This window comes from Engystomops pustulosus, chromosome 3, assembly GCF_040894005.1.
Source record: "Engystomops pustulosus chromosome 3, aEngPut4.maternal, whole genome shotgun sequence".
Lineage (NCBI taxonomy): Eukaryota > Metazoa > Chordata > Amphibia > Anura > Leptodactylidae > Engystomops > Engystomops pustulosus.
Genome location: NC_092413.1, coordinates 143,415,951 through 143,434,578, shown reverse-complemented (window position 1 = coordinate 143,434,578; position 18,628 = coordinate 143,415,951).

Genomic DNA, 18,628 nt, shown 5'->3' with positions numbered 1-18,628 from the left:
ATGTGAAGCTTCAATTTAAGAACAATTTGTACAGTCGTGTTATAGTATGAACTTTCAATGATGGACGAGAGCATACTTAGGTGTGGTTATGTGTACTGAGGGACAGAAATGAACCAACAACTTTATTAAGACAATGCTACATACAGTTTTAAAAAGGGAACACATGGAAATTGCAGTCTGCACCAACACATTATAATGGCTATCAGAATTGTAATGTGGACGGGACCTAAAAGAAAAAATGAAACAATGGCAAGTAACATTTTTTTCCTCCCAAAACAATTAATAGGGCGATACTGTGGCTGAGTGAGTAGCGCTTCTGCCTTGCAGCGCTGGGGTCCTGGGTTTGATTCCCACCCAGGTCAACATCTGCAAAGAGTTTGTATGTTCTCTCCGTGTTTGCGTGGGTTTTCTCCAAGTACTCCAGTTTCCTCCCACACTCCAAAACATACTGTTAAGTTGATTAGATTGTGAGCCCCATGGGGACAGGGACCAATTTGACATGTTTTGTGCAGCGCTGCATAATCTGTGTGCACTATATAAATAAAGAATTATTATTATTAATGAAAAAAGATTTGGGGGGAATATATTAAGTAGATCTGGCCTTCTCCGCCATACCGGACCTGTTTAGACCAGGTCTGATGTGGCATAGATTTTAGCTGCAGTTTTCTAATGGGGCTTATTACATTCTTTCACTGCCAAATAACTGTCTGAGAAGGCAACGTTGCCCAAGTTATCCCCCCAAAAAATGGACTCCACATTTCTTTGTAAAAATACATTAGCGAATGGATGGTTGGATGGTATATACATGGTAGACACACCGCTTGGATAGAAACAGAGGGTTATTTTGAATGGTTCATAATTTGTTGCTGTTACGGCATATTCCCATACACATTTAATTTAATTCCTCTGCCACATATGTGTATACATTTCTTCAAATGGATGTTACTTAAAAAAATGCACCTTTATCAAGATAATTTCCCAGAAATGTTGCCATGTTGTCCTCAGAAATAAGATAGCTGTACTTGGATATGACCACCTACATACAATTTGTTTCTTTGTGCAATTCCCCCAGCATCGGTGGCAGTATCCAAGGATAGCTGTCTCTGGTTTCTGACCGCATTTGTGTCACTTTCTTGTGGGCTCAATTTTTATGAATCTCACTGTGTGCTCCAAATTATACATCTACTGCCAGAACCTGTCCAGCAACCACGCAACCACAACCAGGCTTGGTGCTAGCTGTCAGACTGGGTAAGTGGTGGCAAACTCACCCTGCAGCTAAGGCCCTGCCTACAGCAGATAAACTGCCCTGACAAGGGTGAACCCACTATTATGAACCTAACTAAGGGTCCCTGAGTTACCCTACAAGGTGACAGGGAAGAATTACTTCGACTGGCAGCTGCTGAACGGTGGAGGGGACAGGTTACCAGAATACAGCTATAGACCAGTGTTCGCACTGGTACACAGTAACCAACACAAGTCTGAGACAGGAAAGTAACAGGAGATAAACGATACTGAGGGACAAACAACAGATACAGACAAACAAGCGGAGTCAAACAAATCGGGTCAAAACCAAGATGGCGGCAAATGTACAGAATGGTATAGCAAATAGAATTGTCAGTAGCAAACAACATAATAGCAAGATCACTCGGAAACACAAGAGACTGACTAAACAGAAGCCAATGAAGGGGCTAGGCAGAATATAAGGGAGTAATGGACACTACCTCCAGTACTGACTGGTTTAGCCGTCCATCACTCAAACCGCAGCTGCAGACAAAACAAGTTCAAACACACACCCAGCTTTCCCAAAGATCAGAAAGGGAGCTGTCAATCACAGGCGGCTCTGGGTGTGGTTTTGAGGCACAGAAGCCTTAAACCTGATCCCATCAGAACAATTTGCGAGTTCTGACATCTACTTTATTCTTTGGTTCGATACGATCACTGTGATACCAAATTTATATAGGTTTTATTATATTTTAAAACATTTTCAAAAGTTGAACAAATGTGTATGAAAAAAATTAGATTCGCCATCTTCTGATGCTAATAACTTTTTCATATTTTGTTGTACGGAGCTGTGTGAGGTGTCATTTTGAGCTGATGTTTTCATTTCCACCATTTGAGGACTGTGCTACCTGTTGATCACTTTTATTACTTTTTTGTGATGTAAAATAGTATAAAAGTAGTGTTTCAGACATTTGGTACTATTTTCCATTATGGGGTTCACTTCAGAGAACAACCATTTTTAGATTTTGATAGATCGGCATTTTGAGATGAAGATACAGATAAAGATGAAGATCAAACAAAATTTGACAGGTGCAAAAGTATGTGCACCTCAACAGAAAAGTGACATTAATATTTAGTAGATCCTCCTTTTGCCTCTAGTCGCTTCCTGCAGCATTTCACGAGTTCCTGGATGAAGATATTTTTGACCATTCCTCTTTACAAAACAATTCCAGTTCAGTTCGATGGTCACGGAGCATGGACAGCCTGATTCATATCATCACACAGATGTTCTATGATATCCAGGTCTGGGATGGCCATTCCAGAACATTGTAATTGTTCCTCTGCATGAATGCCTGGGTAGATTTGGAGCGGTGTTTTGGATCATTGTCTTGCTGAAATATCCATCCCCGGCATAACTTTAACTTCGTCACTGATTCTTGAACATTATTCTCAAGAATCTGCTGATACTGAGAGGAATCCATGTGACCCTCAACTTTCAAGATTCCCGGTGCCGGCATTGGCCACACAGCCCCAAAGCATGATGGAACCTGCACCAAATTTCACAGTGGGCAGCAAGTGTTTTTCTTGGAATTCTGTGTTTTTTGGCCGCCATGCATAACGCCTTTTTGTATGACCAAACAACTCAATCTTTGTTTCATCAGTCCACAGCACCTTCTTCCAAAATGAAACTAGCTAGTACAAATGTGCTTTTGCATACCTCAGGAGACTCTGTTTGTGGCGTGCCTGCAGAAACGGCTTCTTTCGCATCACTCTCCCATACAGCTTCTCCTTGTGCAAAGTGCGGTGTATTGTTGACCGATGCACAGTGACACCATCTGCAGAAAGATGCTGCTGCAGGTCTTTGGAGATGGTCTGTGGATTGTCCTTGACTATTCTCACCATTCTTCTTCTCTGCCTTTCTGATATTTTTCTTGGCCTGCCACTTCTGGGCTTAACAAGAACTGTCCCTGTGGTCTTCCATTTCCTTACTATAGTCCTCACAGTGGAAACTGACAGGTTAAATCTCTGAGAAGACTTTTTGTATCCCTTCACTGAACAACTTTGTTTTAAGATCATTAGAGAGTTGTATTGAGGACCCATGATGCCTCCTCAGAGGAGATTCAAATAGGAGAACAACTTGCAAGTGGCCGCCTTAAATAGCTTTTCCCATGACTGTATACACCTGGCTATGAAGTTCAAAGCTCAATGAGGTTACCAAACCAATTTAGTGCTTCACTAATTCAAAAGTAAAAAGTAGTTAGGAGTATTCAAATCCAGCAAATGATAAGGGTACCCATACTTTTCTACCTGTTAGATTGTGTTTTAATGCATATTGTACATTTTCTGTTACATTACAGTGTCCATCAGTTATTAGATATATCAAACTAAAATAGCTGTTGCAAAACCCCAAAGTTTGCTAACTAAAAATGATTAAGATTAAAAGGGGTTCCCAAACTTTTTCACATACAGTGCACTCCATAGTGCTACTACTCATATAACTGCATATAAGAACTGCACAGTATGACTATTCTTATCCTGATGCCATCATTTTGCATATATGGGGACAGCACATCTACTCTTACATATAAAGAGAAGTACTACTTCTCTCATATGGGCACTGAAGAGTGTCACCACTGCACACTCCTACTATTTTTATCCTGCATTAGTAGGCACTGCATTCTTTTATGATGCATATCCTTATCATGCATAAATAGCCCCAGCCAACGCTGGCCCTCGCCATTGGCTCCACCCCCTGCCAGCCACTGACTGAGTGTGCCCCCCACTCTCTGCCTCATCATTGTTCCTTTGTTGCTGCACCTGCCAGCATCACTGCACACAGCCACAGCAGAGGAAGAAGAGAAGAGCTGCTGGGCAATGAGCAGAGGTGAGTATCTGATATTTATTTTTTTAACTATGCTGAAACAAAGATAGGGACTCAAAAGATGAAAGGGGGCCTCAATAAGCAGGGGAGATGATGGGGGCTCACAGCATGAGGGGGAGATGAAAGGCCCCAATATGAGAGTGACGATGGGGCTACAAATGAGAGGGAAATATGAGTGAGGCCACAATATGTGGGAAACATGAGATGGGGTCACAAAATGAAGGGGAGATGATAGGGCCACAATATGAGGGTGAGATGAGAGGGCCATAATATGAGAGAGGGATGAGGTGGTCCACAATATGAGAGGGAGATGATGGGGCCACAATTTGAGGGGGAGCTGGTGGTGGCACGAATTGCTTTTAATAGACGCTTCAACGTAATACTTATTCATGAGGTGGCAGTCCGAGGAGGCACTGACTGCAGCATTGAGTCTGGCAGTCACCGCCACCATATGGTATGGGAGTGGCCTGAATACGCCGGACCACTGTAAGCTAGGTCCAACGATCAGACTGCTATGTAGTGGATTGTTTTCTAGCTTATCAGTATGTTCAGATAAATCTACAGATTTAACAATGTGATAAGTGGGGCTAGGGAGCAGCTAAAGTGTTTTAAAGGGGTTATCCGGGACTATAAAAATTCACCAGATGTTCCCAGTAGTCATCAATCATCACCCTAATGACCATGCCTTACCTTGATTCAAACTTTGAATCCTCCCTCCTGTAAAGCTACTGCATCTTTCCTCAGCAAAGTGTCAGTCAGATTTTCAAGGCAAAGGCAATAGATCCCTCACACAATAAAATAATGGTAATGATAGCAAAGTGTTATGAATGATACTGTAATACTATACTATAAATTAGTATCTGTAACTGCAGGGCTTTATCTCTTAGTTCTATGCTATATGATATGCATCCTACTACACATCTATGTAACTATCTCGACTCCTATATATTTATATCTAGGTATTGTATATCAATCTGCTGTTTTTATCAAATTATCTATGTGTGTATATATTACCTCTACACATTTTTCACTCATTTTTTCACAGTGGCCAATTGGTAAGATCAAAAAAGTTCTTTTTTGCTGATTAATGTACACTCTGCACCCCAACTTGACAGAAAAAAATAGACACGTAGATATCTTTGCTAATTTAAACAAGAAAAACTGAAATAGCACATTGTGATAAGTGTTCAATAGGCGTTTAAATACAATAAAATATCCACACATTCTATCCTTATACTCCTTACAAATAAGCAGAAATTGTAACTTTCCCAGAAAAAAAGGCATTCATAACGCGTTATACCACTGTTAACTTTAAAATTTTCCTTTTCTTATATAGTTATGTTTGACCATAATTTGTAATCTCCGTTAACATTATTCAATTCTTATATATTAATAAAATCATATTTTTCCTTTTCTCCTATTCCCCTTAATATCTTGTGTTTTAAACAGATCCATTTTTTAAATCAACATTTCTTTTCGGGATATCCACTAATCGGAGGTATAGGGAGATACACACCCTTTTCCTTCCTACCCAATCACAGCTTCAGAAGGAATCCTACTCCAAATAAAAAAAAAAATATATACACAACTATATTATGCTGCTTGAAAGAAACTCATCAGAGAGCTCATATGGTGAATGGATGAGTTATGCCGAATATTGGAGGTGGATAGCGACGAACCTCTGATCATCTGCATAACTCATCCATTCAGCATATGAGCTCTCTGATGAGGTTCTTTCAAGCAGCATAATACACCCTCTGAGTTGCAGATTTATTATTATTTTTTAGGTCTGATGAAGACGCCACTCTGGCTCTGAAACATGTTGCCTATTAAATATTACAAAATAAATGAACGCTCGTCTCTATTTTCCCATCTGCCTTTCATTTCGTCTGTAGTACAGCGCGTCAACCTGCCGCCTATTTTTGTTTTCATTATCCCATATATCTACACTGCACACTACTAGTCTATTGTGCACATGTGGGTACTGCACAATACTACTTTTTTATTCTGCATATAGGGACACATAGTACCACAACTCTTATTCTGCATATTCTGCTAAGTACCTCTTTTTTATCCAGCATACATTGGAACTGCACATTGCTACAATACCACTTGTTGTATCCTGTATATAGGTATTGCATAATACTACCAGGGCAGCCATCAGGAAATTCGGGGCCCCATACAGCAAAAGTGTCTGGGCCCCAACACACCCCAAAACCGAACAAGCCTCCTGCCCCCCGCAGTGACCTTTCACAAACAGGGTTTGAGGCCTGTTGCTACGACAAGGCACACTCTTCTGGTAGATTGCCAATAGGAGTCATACTTTTGGTCAAGTATATTTATTATAGTGCAAATATGGCATCAAAAACTAAAGCATGGTGAACAGTAAACATATAAAAGTGTTTAACAGACAACATATAACAAATATAACATTATAAAGTGCAATTGCTAGGGCCGCCACTATCTTTTAATGTTTTAATAAAGAATTGTGTTAATTACCAGTGGGGGTGCTCCAGTGCACCTAAGGGCTCTTTACGTCACCCTGCCACCAGTCCTGAGGTAATCTGAAGTCCTGGTACCTGTGCCTGCTCAGCAACCTCTGTGAATCACTGCATAAGGGTCAATACTTCATATTTCCTCAGAACCAATGGGAAGGAAAAGAAGGAGCGTTCATTGCATGCCCCAAGGAAACCTAAAGTCCCAGCACCTGCACACTGATTCACAGAGGCTGCTGAGCAGGCACAGGTATCGGGATTTCGGATCACCGCAGGACTGGCCGCTGGGTGACATAAGGAGCCCTTAGGTGCACTGGAGCACTCCCACTGCTCCTAAGCTGGTAATTAACATAATTCTTTATAAAAGCATTAAAGGATAACCATAGAGGCCATTTTGATGGAACTTACAGTGCTGAAGTCAGGGTCATCAGGTGCATAGCATGATACCTTCAGGTACTATGCTGTGCACCTGGTGCTTGATTCCCTTTAAACAAGGGATATATATAAAGACAAAATACTCATGTACCACACTATAAAAATAACTTTATTAGATGCATGCATCTATAAGTGTGTAGTCACAAGAATGCCAATAAATAAGCATCAGCATTCAATGGATAAAGTAAATGCAACTCGTACTGCCTCTATTATAGAGGAATAATGCTTCTATTTTAAGAGCACACAACTTAATACTGCCATATATGTACACTAAAAACATACTACAATACCTTCTCTGATAAACAAGAATGTAACTACCATAGTACTGCCCCCTATGTACAAGAATATAACTACTATAATACTGCTCCCTATGTACAAGAATATAACTACTATAATACTGCCCCCTATGTACAAGAATATAACTACTATAATACTGCCCCCTATGTACAAGAATATAACTACTATAATACTGCCCCCTATGTACAGGGATATAACTACTATAATACTGCCCCCTATGTACAGGAATATAACTACTATAATACTACATATATACACAGAAGTGAACATGCAAAAAATCAGTATTTATCATATACAGCTACAGAAAACACATGAGATCCTCACCTATTGCATCCAGTGACATCAGGTGACGTGTCCTCGGATTGTTCTCGTTCCTCTTCTCCATTAGTTCCACCATCACCTTGTCTCTTCCTCCACGTACACAGAATTCCTGCAGAGTTTACCACACAGACGTCTTATGTTCTGCACTTTCCCATTGTCCCTTCTTCTGCTACCACCAATACTGTGCCCCAAATACTGTAATAGAGCCCCCTGAAATATTAGTACCACACAAATAGTGCCCCATAATGTAACACACTGTAATGGTAAGGGTAATTTATTTCTTCTTTCTCTCCTACCCCAGACATAGAATGAATGGCCCCAGCCTACCCCAGACATATAATAAATGCCCCTGCCTACCCCAGACATATAATAAATGCCCCCTGCCTACCCCAGACATATAATAAATGCCCCCTGCCTACCCCAGACATAGAATGAATGGCCCCAGCCTACCCCAGACATATAATAAATGCCCCCTGCCTACCCCAGACATAGAATGAATGGCCCCTGCCTACCCCAGACATATAATAAATGCCCCTGCCTACCCCAGACATAGAATGAATGGCCCCAGCCTACCCCAGACACAGAATGAATGGCCCCAGCCTACCCCAGACACAGAATGAATGGCCCCAGCCTACCCCAGACACAGAATGAATGGCCCCTGCCCACCCCAGACATAGAAGTAATGGCCCCAGCCCGCCCCAGACATATAATTAATGCCCCCCTGCCCGAGACATAGAATTAATGCCCACTGCCAGCCCTAGATATACAATAATGCCCCCCCAGACACATAAATAATGCCCCCTGCCAGCCCCAGATATAGAATAATGCCTCCCACCATATAAATAATGCCCCCTGCCAGCCCCAGATATAGAATGCCCCCTGCCAGCCCCAGATACAGAATAATGCCCCCCCCCCCCTGTCCCAGACACATAAATAATGCCCCCTGCCAGCCCCAGATATAGAATAATGCCCCCCGTCATATAATTAATGCCCCCTGCGGGCCCCAGATACAGAATAATATCCGCAAGCCCCCCCCCCCCCTGACATATAAATAATGCCCCCTGCAAGCCCCATATATAGAATGCCCCCCGTCATATAATTAATGCCCCATGCGGGCCCCAGATACAGAATGTGTCCCCCCCTGCCCCAGACACATAAATAATGCCCCTGCCAGCCCCAGATATAGAATACCCCCCGTCATATAATTAATGCCCCCTGCGGGCCCAAGATACAGAATAATGCCCCCCCCCCCCTGCCCCAGACATAAAATTAATGTCCCCTTTCTATAATTAAAAAAAAAATACATAATACTCACCCCTTTGGCGCAGGTTTCTTCCTGTCCTCGGTCTTCTGTGGCTTGGTGTAGAGGCTCAGGATAGTGACGTCACTGCCCCGCGCCTCCACACCAAGCCGCGGAGCTGCAGGGAGGGCCGGAGCTGACATGGTAAGTGCCAGCCTCCTCCACGCTACACAGGTTGCGCAATGACGTCGATTGCGCAACCTGTGTAGCTGCCTGTATACACAGACGCAGAAGCAGCGGTGCTGCGCTGCGTCTGTGTACTAATCAATAGTACCTGCATCGAACGATCGTACGATGCAGGTACTATACATTAAATCAAAAATTGTAAGGAGGGAGTGCGGGCGGCCCGGATCAGCGCCGGCCCGGCCCCAGACCGGCCGGCCGCACCTGTGTGCAGCACAGACCGCACAGTCTGCGGCCCACCGGCCGGGCCCCCGGGCCCCCCCCCCCCCCCTAGTGTCTTAGAGTCCGGGCCCCATAGGGCAGTACCAGTTGTACTGCCCTATCGGCGGCCCTGAATACTACTACCCTTATCCTACCACAAAGTACCACTCCCTTTATCCTGTATTCATTGCACTGCAAAGTACTGCAACTGTTGCTGTAAGCTGTTCAACTGGACATTGTAAAGCATTACTTTTACCCTGTAAGCATAGGCAATGCACAGTATTACTTCCATTTCATGTTTGCTTTGTGGGTATTGGATTATACTGCTTTTCTTATCCTGCATATATGGCCAAAGCACAGTACTGTTACTCTTAATGCTCACATATTACAATTTCTCTTTTAAGCACTGCAAAGTAATACCTCTTATCCTGCACATATGAGTACTGCACAGTACAAATACACAGTACCACTTTTGATCCTTCCTGAGTTTGCAATGTACAGTTCAACTATTACTGTTATCCTTTATAATTTGGCACTGCATATTATAACTAGTTTTTGTGGGATATACTGCACAGTATAATTATTTTACCTTGTCAGAAGAGGCCTTTATGTTTTATAAGTATCAGTATAGCAATGTACTAATAAACAGATGCACACCAGTACGATGGAACATGGAACAAAGAGATACATCTTACATTCTATTTACAAACTAGTTTTTATAGGTTCTAACTCATTCCATAGGAAACAGGGAGACATTAGGGGTTATGCTGCATATGTTGCAGGCCTTTTTTGAGAGTCAATACATCAATTGAAAATTTGCTCGCTATAGTTTGTGAGCAGGCACCGTAAGGAAAGCCCTGTGTCGCCGCAGGCCCGTCCGCCCTTTCATGCCCCTCCATGCCGCCTTGCCAAGGAGCTGGAGTAAAGGGGAAAATAGTTGCAGATTCTGGCAAATTGCTAGCATTTGAGATTATTTTCAGGGCTTCTATGCCAGTTTTCTTCTGTAGAAGCCTAATAACTTTTATCCGTATCAGCTGTATGTCTTAGTATTTTATTTTCCCTTTTACCATGCATCAATATGAAATAAAAATGCTAGATGAGTCCCGAGGGATGATGGATTGTTGAGCCGGCGCTTCCTACCTCATATTACCGGGACCCCGGATCACGTAATTTCCGGGGTCCCAGTAATATGACGTAGGAAGCGCCGGCTCAACAATCCATCATCCCTCGGGACTCATCTAGCTTTTTGGTCTACACGCCTCCGGGATCCTGGTCTTGCATATCGAAGCGTGGTTCATCGAGACCGCCTGCTCCGATTTACTTCTATGACATGCCCTGTTAAGCTAACCACCAGGTGAGAGTCTATGGACAGTCTTACATATATATTCTAGTGGTTAACGATATCACACGAGGTTGCGCTCCCGCTTGTGCCTCCCCTCCACACGGGGTATCTCGGGATCTCTCGAGCCCCCTCCTCTCCAGGTATCCTCCAATTAATATGAAATAAAGTATACTATTTTTCCTTATCTCCTGGTATTTGTTTGGGTTAGGGGTACACATTTTAATATAAAAGAAATTTCCGGATCCAGCTAGGTGCAGATTAAAATCGCCTTTATTCGATTTTCAGGGCATCCATCAGATAAAATACAGGTGGCATGGTATAATCGTCAACGCATTTCACAAGTGCTAGAAACGCGTTGATGAAACGCGTTGACGAAACGCATTTCTAGCACATACAAGTGCTCTTAATCATGACTGTGTCATGATTAAGAGCACTTGTATGTGCTAGAAACGCGTTGACGATTATACCATGCCACCTGTATTTTATCTGATGGATGCCCTGAAAATCGAATAAAGGCGATTTTAATCTGCACCTAGCTGGATCCGGAAATTTCTTTTTTGTGGACTACATTGCCCAGCAGCGGGGTGGATCCGTGCTAGCGGACTAAGTTGCCGCATGATCCAGGTGAGCTGGAGGACTTTTTGTATATACACATTTTAATATCCCTTATTTATTCTATAAAGGATAATAATTGATAACTAATTGGAGTAGAAATACCTACATAGTCAGATGCCCCATTGATCAGGCGAAGTTTAAGTTGATGTTGGACCAATTCCAAGGGGAATGTTAGGTTCTGGGTCAATATGACCCTATGACATGAACCCGAATATGGACCTAACAGTACAAAATTGGGTAGTGCGACAAAGTGCAGGGAGACAATCATTAGCAGGTCATCAGCAAAAATGCTAGACTCTGCAAATCAATGGATGCTTGAGCTTCCGGGATAGAATCCTGCACACAATGGTGGAGAGTTAATAAGTAACTCAGGTGTCTGGTGCAGCCTAGTGCTTTACAGTGGGAGGCTGTGGGGGCAGAAATACAGCATCCCCGTGCACAGCTTGACGAAACCAGCGGGACCATATGCAAGGTACGCTAGCACAGATTGAGAAGCGTGCCCTGTACCCGCCCCCAAAGCCCAGCCCCATCACAGTGCCGGATGATCAGGAATAATTCCCAGAGTAAGAGCGGTCGGGCCTGAGCCTGCGCAGGTGCAGATACACCGGCCACAGACATGTGCAGAGGTGCCTACCGAAAACACAGCAGGGAGGGCACGAAGATGCCCAAACACCAGGCGTAAAACAAGAGTCTCCGGGGGACGAGGGTCAGCAAACAAGACAAAATTCAAATTACAGTATCCTATACTCCAATAGTGTGCCAATTGCACCAGTGATCCATATGGTGCAAAAGTATACAAAGGATCGGAGTCAAATTACCAAAAGTATCCGATCAAAATATCTACAGTATAGGGATTTAAAGGCCGACACAACACAATGTGTACATAAAGCGAGTATGACAAGGGGAGGGGGGTAAATTTTTCATTTGAAGATCCAGCGTGTTTCCTTTTGTCTAAAGGATAAACCCTGCGTGCTACCTCCATGCTGATCATGTATATGCCTGGGAAGGGGTTTATCCCAATTGTGCTTGATGTTCCTCAGATGGTCTCCTACACAGTGGTGGAATTCCTGGTAGGTTATGCCTACATACTGTTTGGCAGATCTCAAATTACATCAAAAATAAAAAAAATCTGTAAAAATGTTAGATTCCTTTATGTTGTCAACCCAAAAAATAATTTAGAACATTAAATCCTTCATGACTGCCATACAGCTATATACGTTCTATTTGTACCTGCCCGTGCAGAAAGGACGTTTATAAACGTCATGATAGTGGCCAACTTCAAACGGTTTTATCTCCTGAACCCTGGCACCTAGAAACACAACTCTGGTGTCATATTAAACAGGGGGATTTCTCTATAATATATTGTTTGTGTATAGATGCATCACAGAACCAGAGATATCCACACTTAAAGTTGTAGTAAAAACATGTTGATTTTTATATACAGCTTTCTATTTCCGATTACCAATCTGTATATTACTCTCCTGTTTAATATGAAACTGAATTGTGTTTCCAGGTACAAAGGTTCAGGAGAAATAGGTGTTTGAAGTGTGTCCTCCTCTAGCCTGTAAGCTGAACTCAGAATGGAGAAGAAGCTGTTGGAAAGACTTTCACTGTCCCTTTGCAGAAGTACATGCACCCCCTGCATCTGTAGCTGGACCTGGGAAAGGGTGCCACAATAATGCTGTACGTATTCATAACATATTTTGGTAAAAGTTACTTCTTATTAAGAAAAACCTTAATTCGGAAAATTGACAAAAAAGCTTATTTTTTCACACATGCAGTCAATTATTGGCACATTTTATAAAGAATGAAAATATTTAATTACCGTATTTTTCGGACTATAAGACGCTTCTTACTATAGGACGCACCCCAGATTTAGGCTTCCAAAAAAGGAAAAATACATTTTATACCAATTAAAATATCCCTGTTGGTCGCACTAAAGCACAGCACACACAGACATACATTTACACACTCAGCCCTGCATCATCCATCCACATACACACTCTGCTCACCTATACACACTCACTCAGCTCACCTATACACATACACACACACAGCTCACCTATACACATACACACACACACAGCTCACCTATACACACACACACACACACACAGCTCACCTATACACACACACAGCTCACCTATACACACACACAGCTCACCTATACACACACACACAGGTCACCTATACACACACACAGCTCACCTATACACACACACAGGTCACCTATACACACACACAGCTCACCTATACACACACACACACAGGTCACCTATACACACACAGCTCACCTATACACACACACAGCTCACCTATACACACACACACACACACACACACAGGTCACCTATACACACACACAGCTCACCTATACACACACACAGCTCACCTATACACACACACAGCTCACCTATACACACACACAGCTCACCTATACACACACACAGCTTATTTCCGTATTTCACTCCCCACCTTTAAAAATCTATAACTTTTTTAATTTTTCCATGTAGAGAGCTGTGTGATGGCTTGTTTTCTGTGTAACAACTTGCACTTCATAGTGACAGAATTTAATATTCCATGCCATGTACTTGGAAGCAGGAAAAATTCCAAATATAGGGAAATTGGTGAAATAATGCATTCGCAATGGTTTTTTATGGGCTTGGATTTTACAGCTTTCACCGACCTCCCCAAATGACATGTCTACTTTATTCTTTGAGTCGGTACGATCGCGGGGATACCAAATTTATATAGGTTTTATAATGTTTTCATACATTAAAAAAATTAAAAACTGTAGAAAAATAAAATTCTTCATGTTTCCATGTTCTGGGGCTAATAATTTTTTCATACTTCAGTGAACAGATATTTTATATTTAGCAAAATGGCAAAAAAGCGGCATATTCGACTTTGGCCGCTATTTTCCGTGACAGGGTTTAACACTGGGCGATACCTAACATATTTATGATTTTTACTGCATATTTACATCAGTTCTAGGGTAAGGGGGGTGATTTTAATTATTCGGTTTGCTTAATGAAATTTTTTTTCTGTACTATACTCGTGTATAAGCCGACCCAAGTATAGGCCGAGGTACATAATTTTAACACATAAAACTGGGAAAACCTACTGACTCTAGTATAAGCCTAGGTTGTGAAATACATTGGTCACAGCCTCCTGACAGTATAAAGCTGACCATATCCCCCACTATATAGCTAGCCAGTCCCCTTCTCCCCCAGTATATTTCTGGCCAGCCCCCTGCCCCCAGTATATATCCTACCAGCCCAGATCCCCAGTGTATAGCCTGCCAGCCTCTGCCCCCGCGAGTATATAGCCTGCCAGCCCCTTCAGTATATAGCCAGCCCCCCCCCCCAGTATATAATTAAATGCCTTATCTTCATATTGCTGTCGTTAGGGACTCGGCATATAGCCTTCCATATTCAAAATGTAGAACTACTCCACCATAACGAATATACTACCACAAAAAACGGAGTTACAGCGTTCTTTAGTAAAACCAAAAAATCGATATCTTTATTTAATACATAAAACAACACATAATTGTATCGCACCCCCTGAAGAAGCGTGGGCGAAACGCTCGTTGGGGAGTCTGAGAGGCAACCATAGACTGCGCGAAATGAGTAGGACACTAGTCTTTTTTTTGTGAGCTTTATGTCTAGGTGCACATCCTATGTTTACCCCTGATATACACTTCTGTGGAAATAACACTAACTGTTGATGTGTCAACTAAGGGACTGAGCAACATACTCTATAATGCGGTCATGAGTTTTTGTCTTATCGGACTTATTGTTTGGATTTCCTCTGTTACACTAATTATTTCATGACGCTGTAACTCTGTTTTTTGTGGTAGTATAACCCCTAGTATAAAGCTTGCAAACCCCTGCTCCCCCAATATAAAGCCTGTCAGCCCATGCAGTACATAGACAGCCCAACTGTCCAGTATATAGCCGGCCAGCCCCTGCCCAAGTATGCAAAATTTAACACTGTACTCAGCTTCGTAAATCTCTCCAAAGGTCCTCTTCTTGCTTCAGGTGCTGCGGCTCCTCCAGCTCCGTCTTCGGCGCGTGCGGCTGGCACACACAATGACGCCAGCTGCTGGCATCACATAGTGACCTGAAGGGGAGTCAGAGCACCCAAAGCAAGAAGAGGACCTGCTTGGGGGTGTCGGAAAGGTGAGTACAGTGTTAATTTTTTCTTTTAAAGACTTGACATACTCGGGCAGGGGCCCGCTATATACTGGGGAGATTTTCCAGAGATATCGTAAGCAAATAGAAGAACGTCAAAAATTGACCTGGACATTCAGGAACCAATGACCATCGTTCACAAGGGGGTTAAACCACTAACATGTACTTGGTTGTCCAGGATTAACAGGTGCACCTGATGTTCATGTCATTGACTTTAGTGCTCCAAGAATCTTAGTGGACCAAGTGTCATTCACAGTGCTGGTTTTACTTGAGTGAAATTGGAGCTGGTAGACTCCATTTAAGGCCTATGCCTTATGCACATAACCATGTTTGTTCCTGTCCTGTATATACATCTGTATTTTGGCCATAAATGCAGGACATTTTTCACCCCTATGAGCATGTATGGCCAGCAAATGATGGCTGGCTAACTGACTAACTTGGCTACTGACGGAATTCACCTCCAATTGGTTCTCGTCTTCCTGGATACTGCACATATACAACTGTCTACATTCTCATAAACTTCTATGGGGCATACGGAATGGAAATACATGAGAAAATAGGACATGCTCTATATTTTTTACGCCTTGTTCACAGTATGGTACGATACGTTGCACAATACGGCGATTAAAATGGATGGCCGTATTGCCCATTGCAATGAATGGGGTCGTTTTCTTATATATATGTGCATGAGGCCTTACTCTCTCCTTTCCTCTGGCTCAGCATAGAAGGTCCTGTCACCATCAGTCTCTATTTTTATACAGTGGCTGCAGTGGTGATGGCATGTATCATGTTTAACAACGTAGAAAGCTTGCAGAGTTGAAGTCCACCATAGTCTTATATTGAAAAAAAGAACAACAGTTATGGGAGGCACCTTGCTGGACAAGATAGCATGATGAAGGTCCCAGTATAGGCTCTTTAGTTCTTTTATAACAACTTCTAATGATGGCACAATCATTTAATTCCAGGCATCTCCTTTAAGGCTTTATCAAGCCTGGTTAAGGGGTTAAACATATAAAAGCACAACACATTTTATTTAGCTCCTTCATTATAGATTTCCTTCAATAGTTTTACAGCGCACATAACACAGTCATGTAAAAGTATCCTCTACAATCTGGTAATGATTTTATTAGAAAGTGAGCCATACTGTCAGCTCGTTCACATCGCATTCCATTCACAACCTTTCCAACCTGCTAAATTCAAAAATGTTAAAATATGTGCAGGATCCCAAAGTATTCTGATTCACTAAATATATCACAATGTTTTTATGACTTACTTTTCAAGTCTGCACTAATAAAATTGAAATGCTATTTTGCTGAATTCATGGGTTCAGTGAGCAGTGACTTCCTGTTTCCCATGCTTTATTGTTGGAGATCTTTGGATCATGACTCCCCTGTGCATTTTGAAAGATTTATGTCATTCTAACCCCACCTCATACCTTCCAATATTTCAAATGGCTGATGACACTTAAAGGGGAACTTTCATTTAAAACAAGTAGCAAAGAAAGGTACACATGTTTTTATAACTCTTGTTTTGCATGATGCAGGTTTGCGCTCGGTTCCGTGAATATTTTATTCCACAAAGTGTTACGAAATGCCTGTACATTCCAGTGATGTTATAGGTGAATATATTGGCTTTTAGCATGATCCAGAGTATTTCAGATATGGCTAACCTATAGTCCTGTCCCTGAAAAACATAAGACACTGTGTGACAATAATTTGGGTCTATAAAATATATTAAAAACACATAAAAAATAATTAGCATGATGACCTACAGCTTTCCATACCAATAGCACAAAAATCTGGTAACATCAATGCTTTAAGAAAAGATTAAGAAGTGTCTTATGTAACCTAAGGAGGTAGTGTATGGGGCTCTTACTCTTCAGTACACCATTTGCAATGCATCAACTAGTTTGTCCAGATAGCTAAAGTAGCTCTGTAACAAAGCTTTTCCCTGTGATTTTGGCCTAAACCTTTTCGACCTTTTCTGGATCTTGTAATTGCTAACATGGAGAACTCATATGATCCCTATGGGCTGTTAGTTCCATATTAGACATTGTCCTGGCCTGGCCATCTTTCCTTTGGAGATACCTCTTCATTTACAATATACTAAACTATCATATGAGGACACATGGAATCTTAAAACAGGATACCTTTTGTGTATATATTATGTCATTTGTATATGATTTGTACATTGCCTCTTTTTTCCTAGGGTAGTTTGGCTCTATATAGGTATACTTTTGTTCTTCGTAATTCTGCAGCCATATTTTGGCAAGTATGTAATATCCTTTCTAATGAGTGTATTACAAAAATGATTTATGTATCTATATATATACCCATACTGGCACACGTGTTGGTAGTTTTTGTGTGTTTTTCTATATAATGTTTTTTACATATGTAATTAAATACAATTTACAAGATTACACATTGAGCCTTGTATACACATGGTCTTCTCTATTTCTAAGCATTTATTCTTTTTTATGATTGTATGATGTGCCTACCATCTTTGTTTGGGTAAGTTTGTCAAGGTACTGTTCAGTTCCACTTAACCAAGAGTTCAGTAAGAACAAAAACCCATTTATTGAACATAACACTTAGAGAACATCTACCACTACACAAAAGTAAAATTAAGCTAAACATACTCACCTACTGTCCTCTTCATCACAATACCGGCACTGGTCTTATTACACGCCTATCACAACCTCCCTCTCCTATGCTAGAGAGGGAGCTGACCCCACGCAAGAGGCATAAATTCATTCATGATAGATACCTCCCTCTCTCATGTTGGAGATGGAGGTGACGTCACGCAAGAGACATGCATAATTAGCAGTCCAGAGCACGGGAACACGATGTCTTGGGCTCTGGGCTGCTAATTATTCACTCCTCCTGCAGGTCCGGTGCTCTTGGCTGCTAATTATTCATGCCGTATGCTTTTCCTTGCTTATCCTTGACTCTTGAGTGGGTGCTAATCCTGGAAGGTTGGTCTTCCCTTAACGATGAATACAAAAATTATCCAAGCTGAGGCAGCACTCCAATACTTTTTTGTGTCTATTATTTCACCAACATGTCATAGAGCCCAACGTCTAACCCTCTCTGTGACAGCATTTTCAAGCAGTGGTACAAATGTAAAAAGGAAGTATAAATA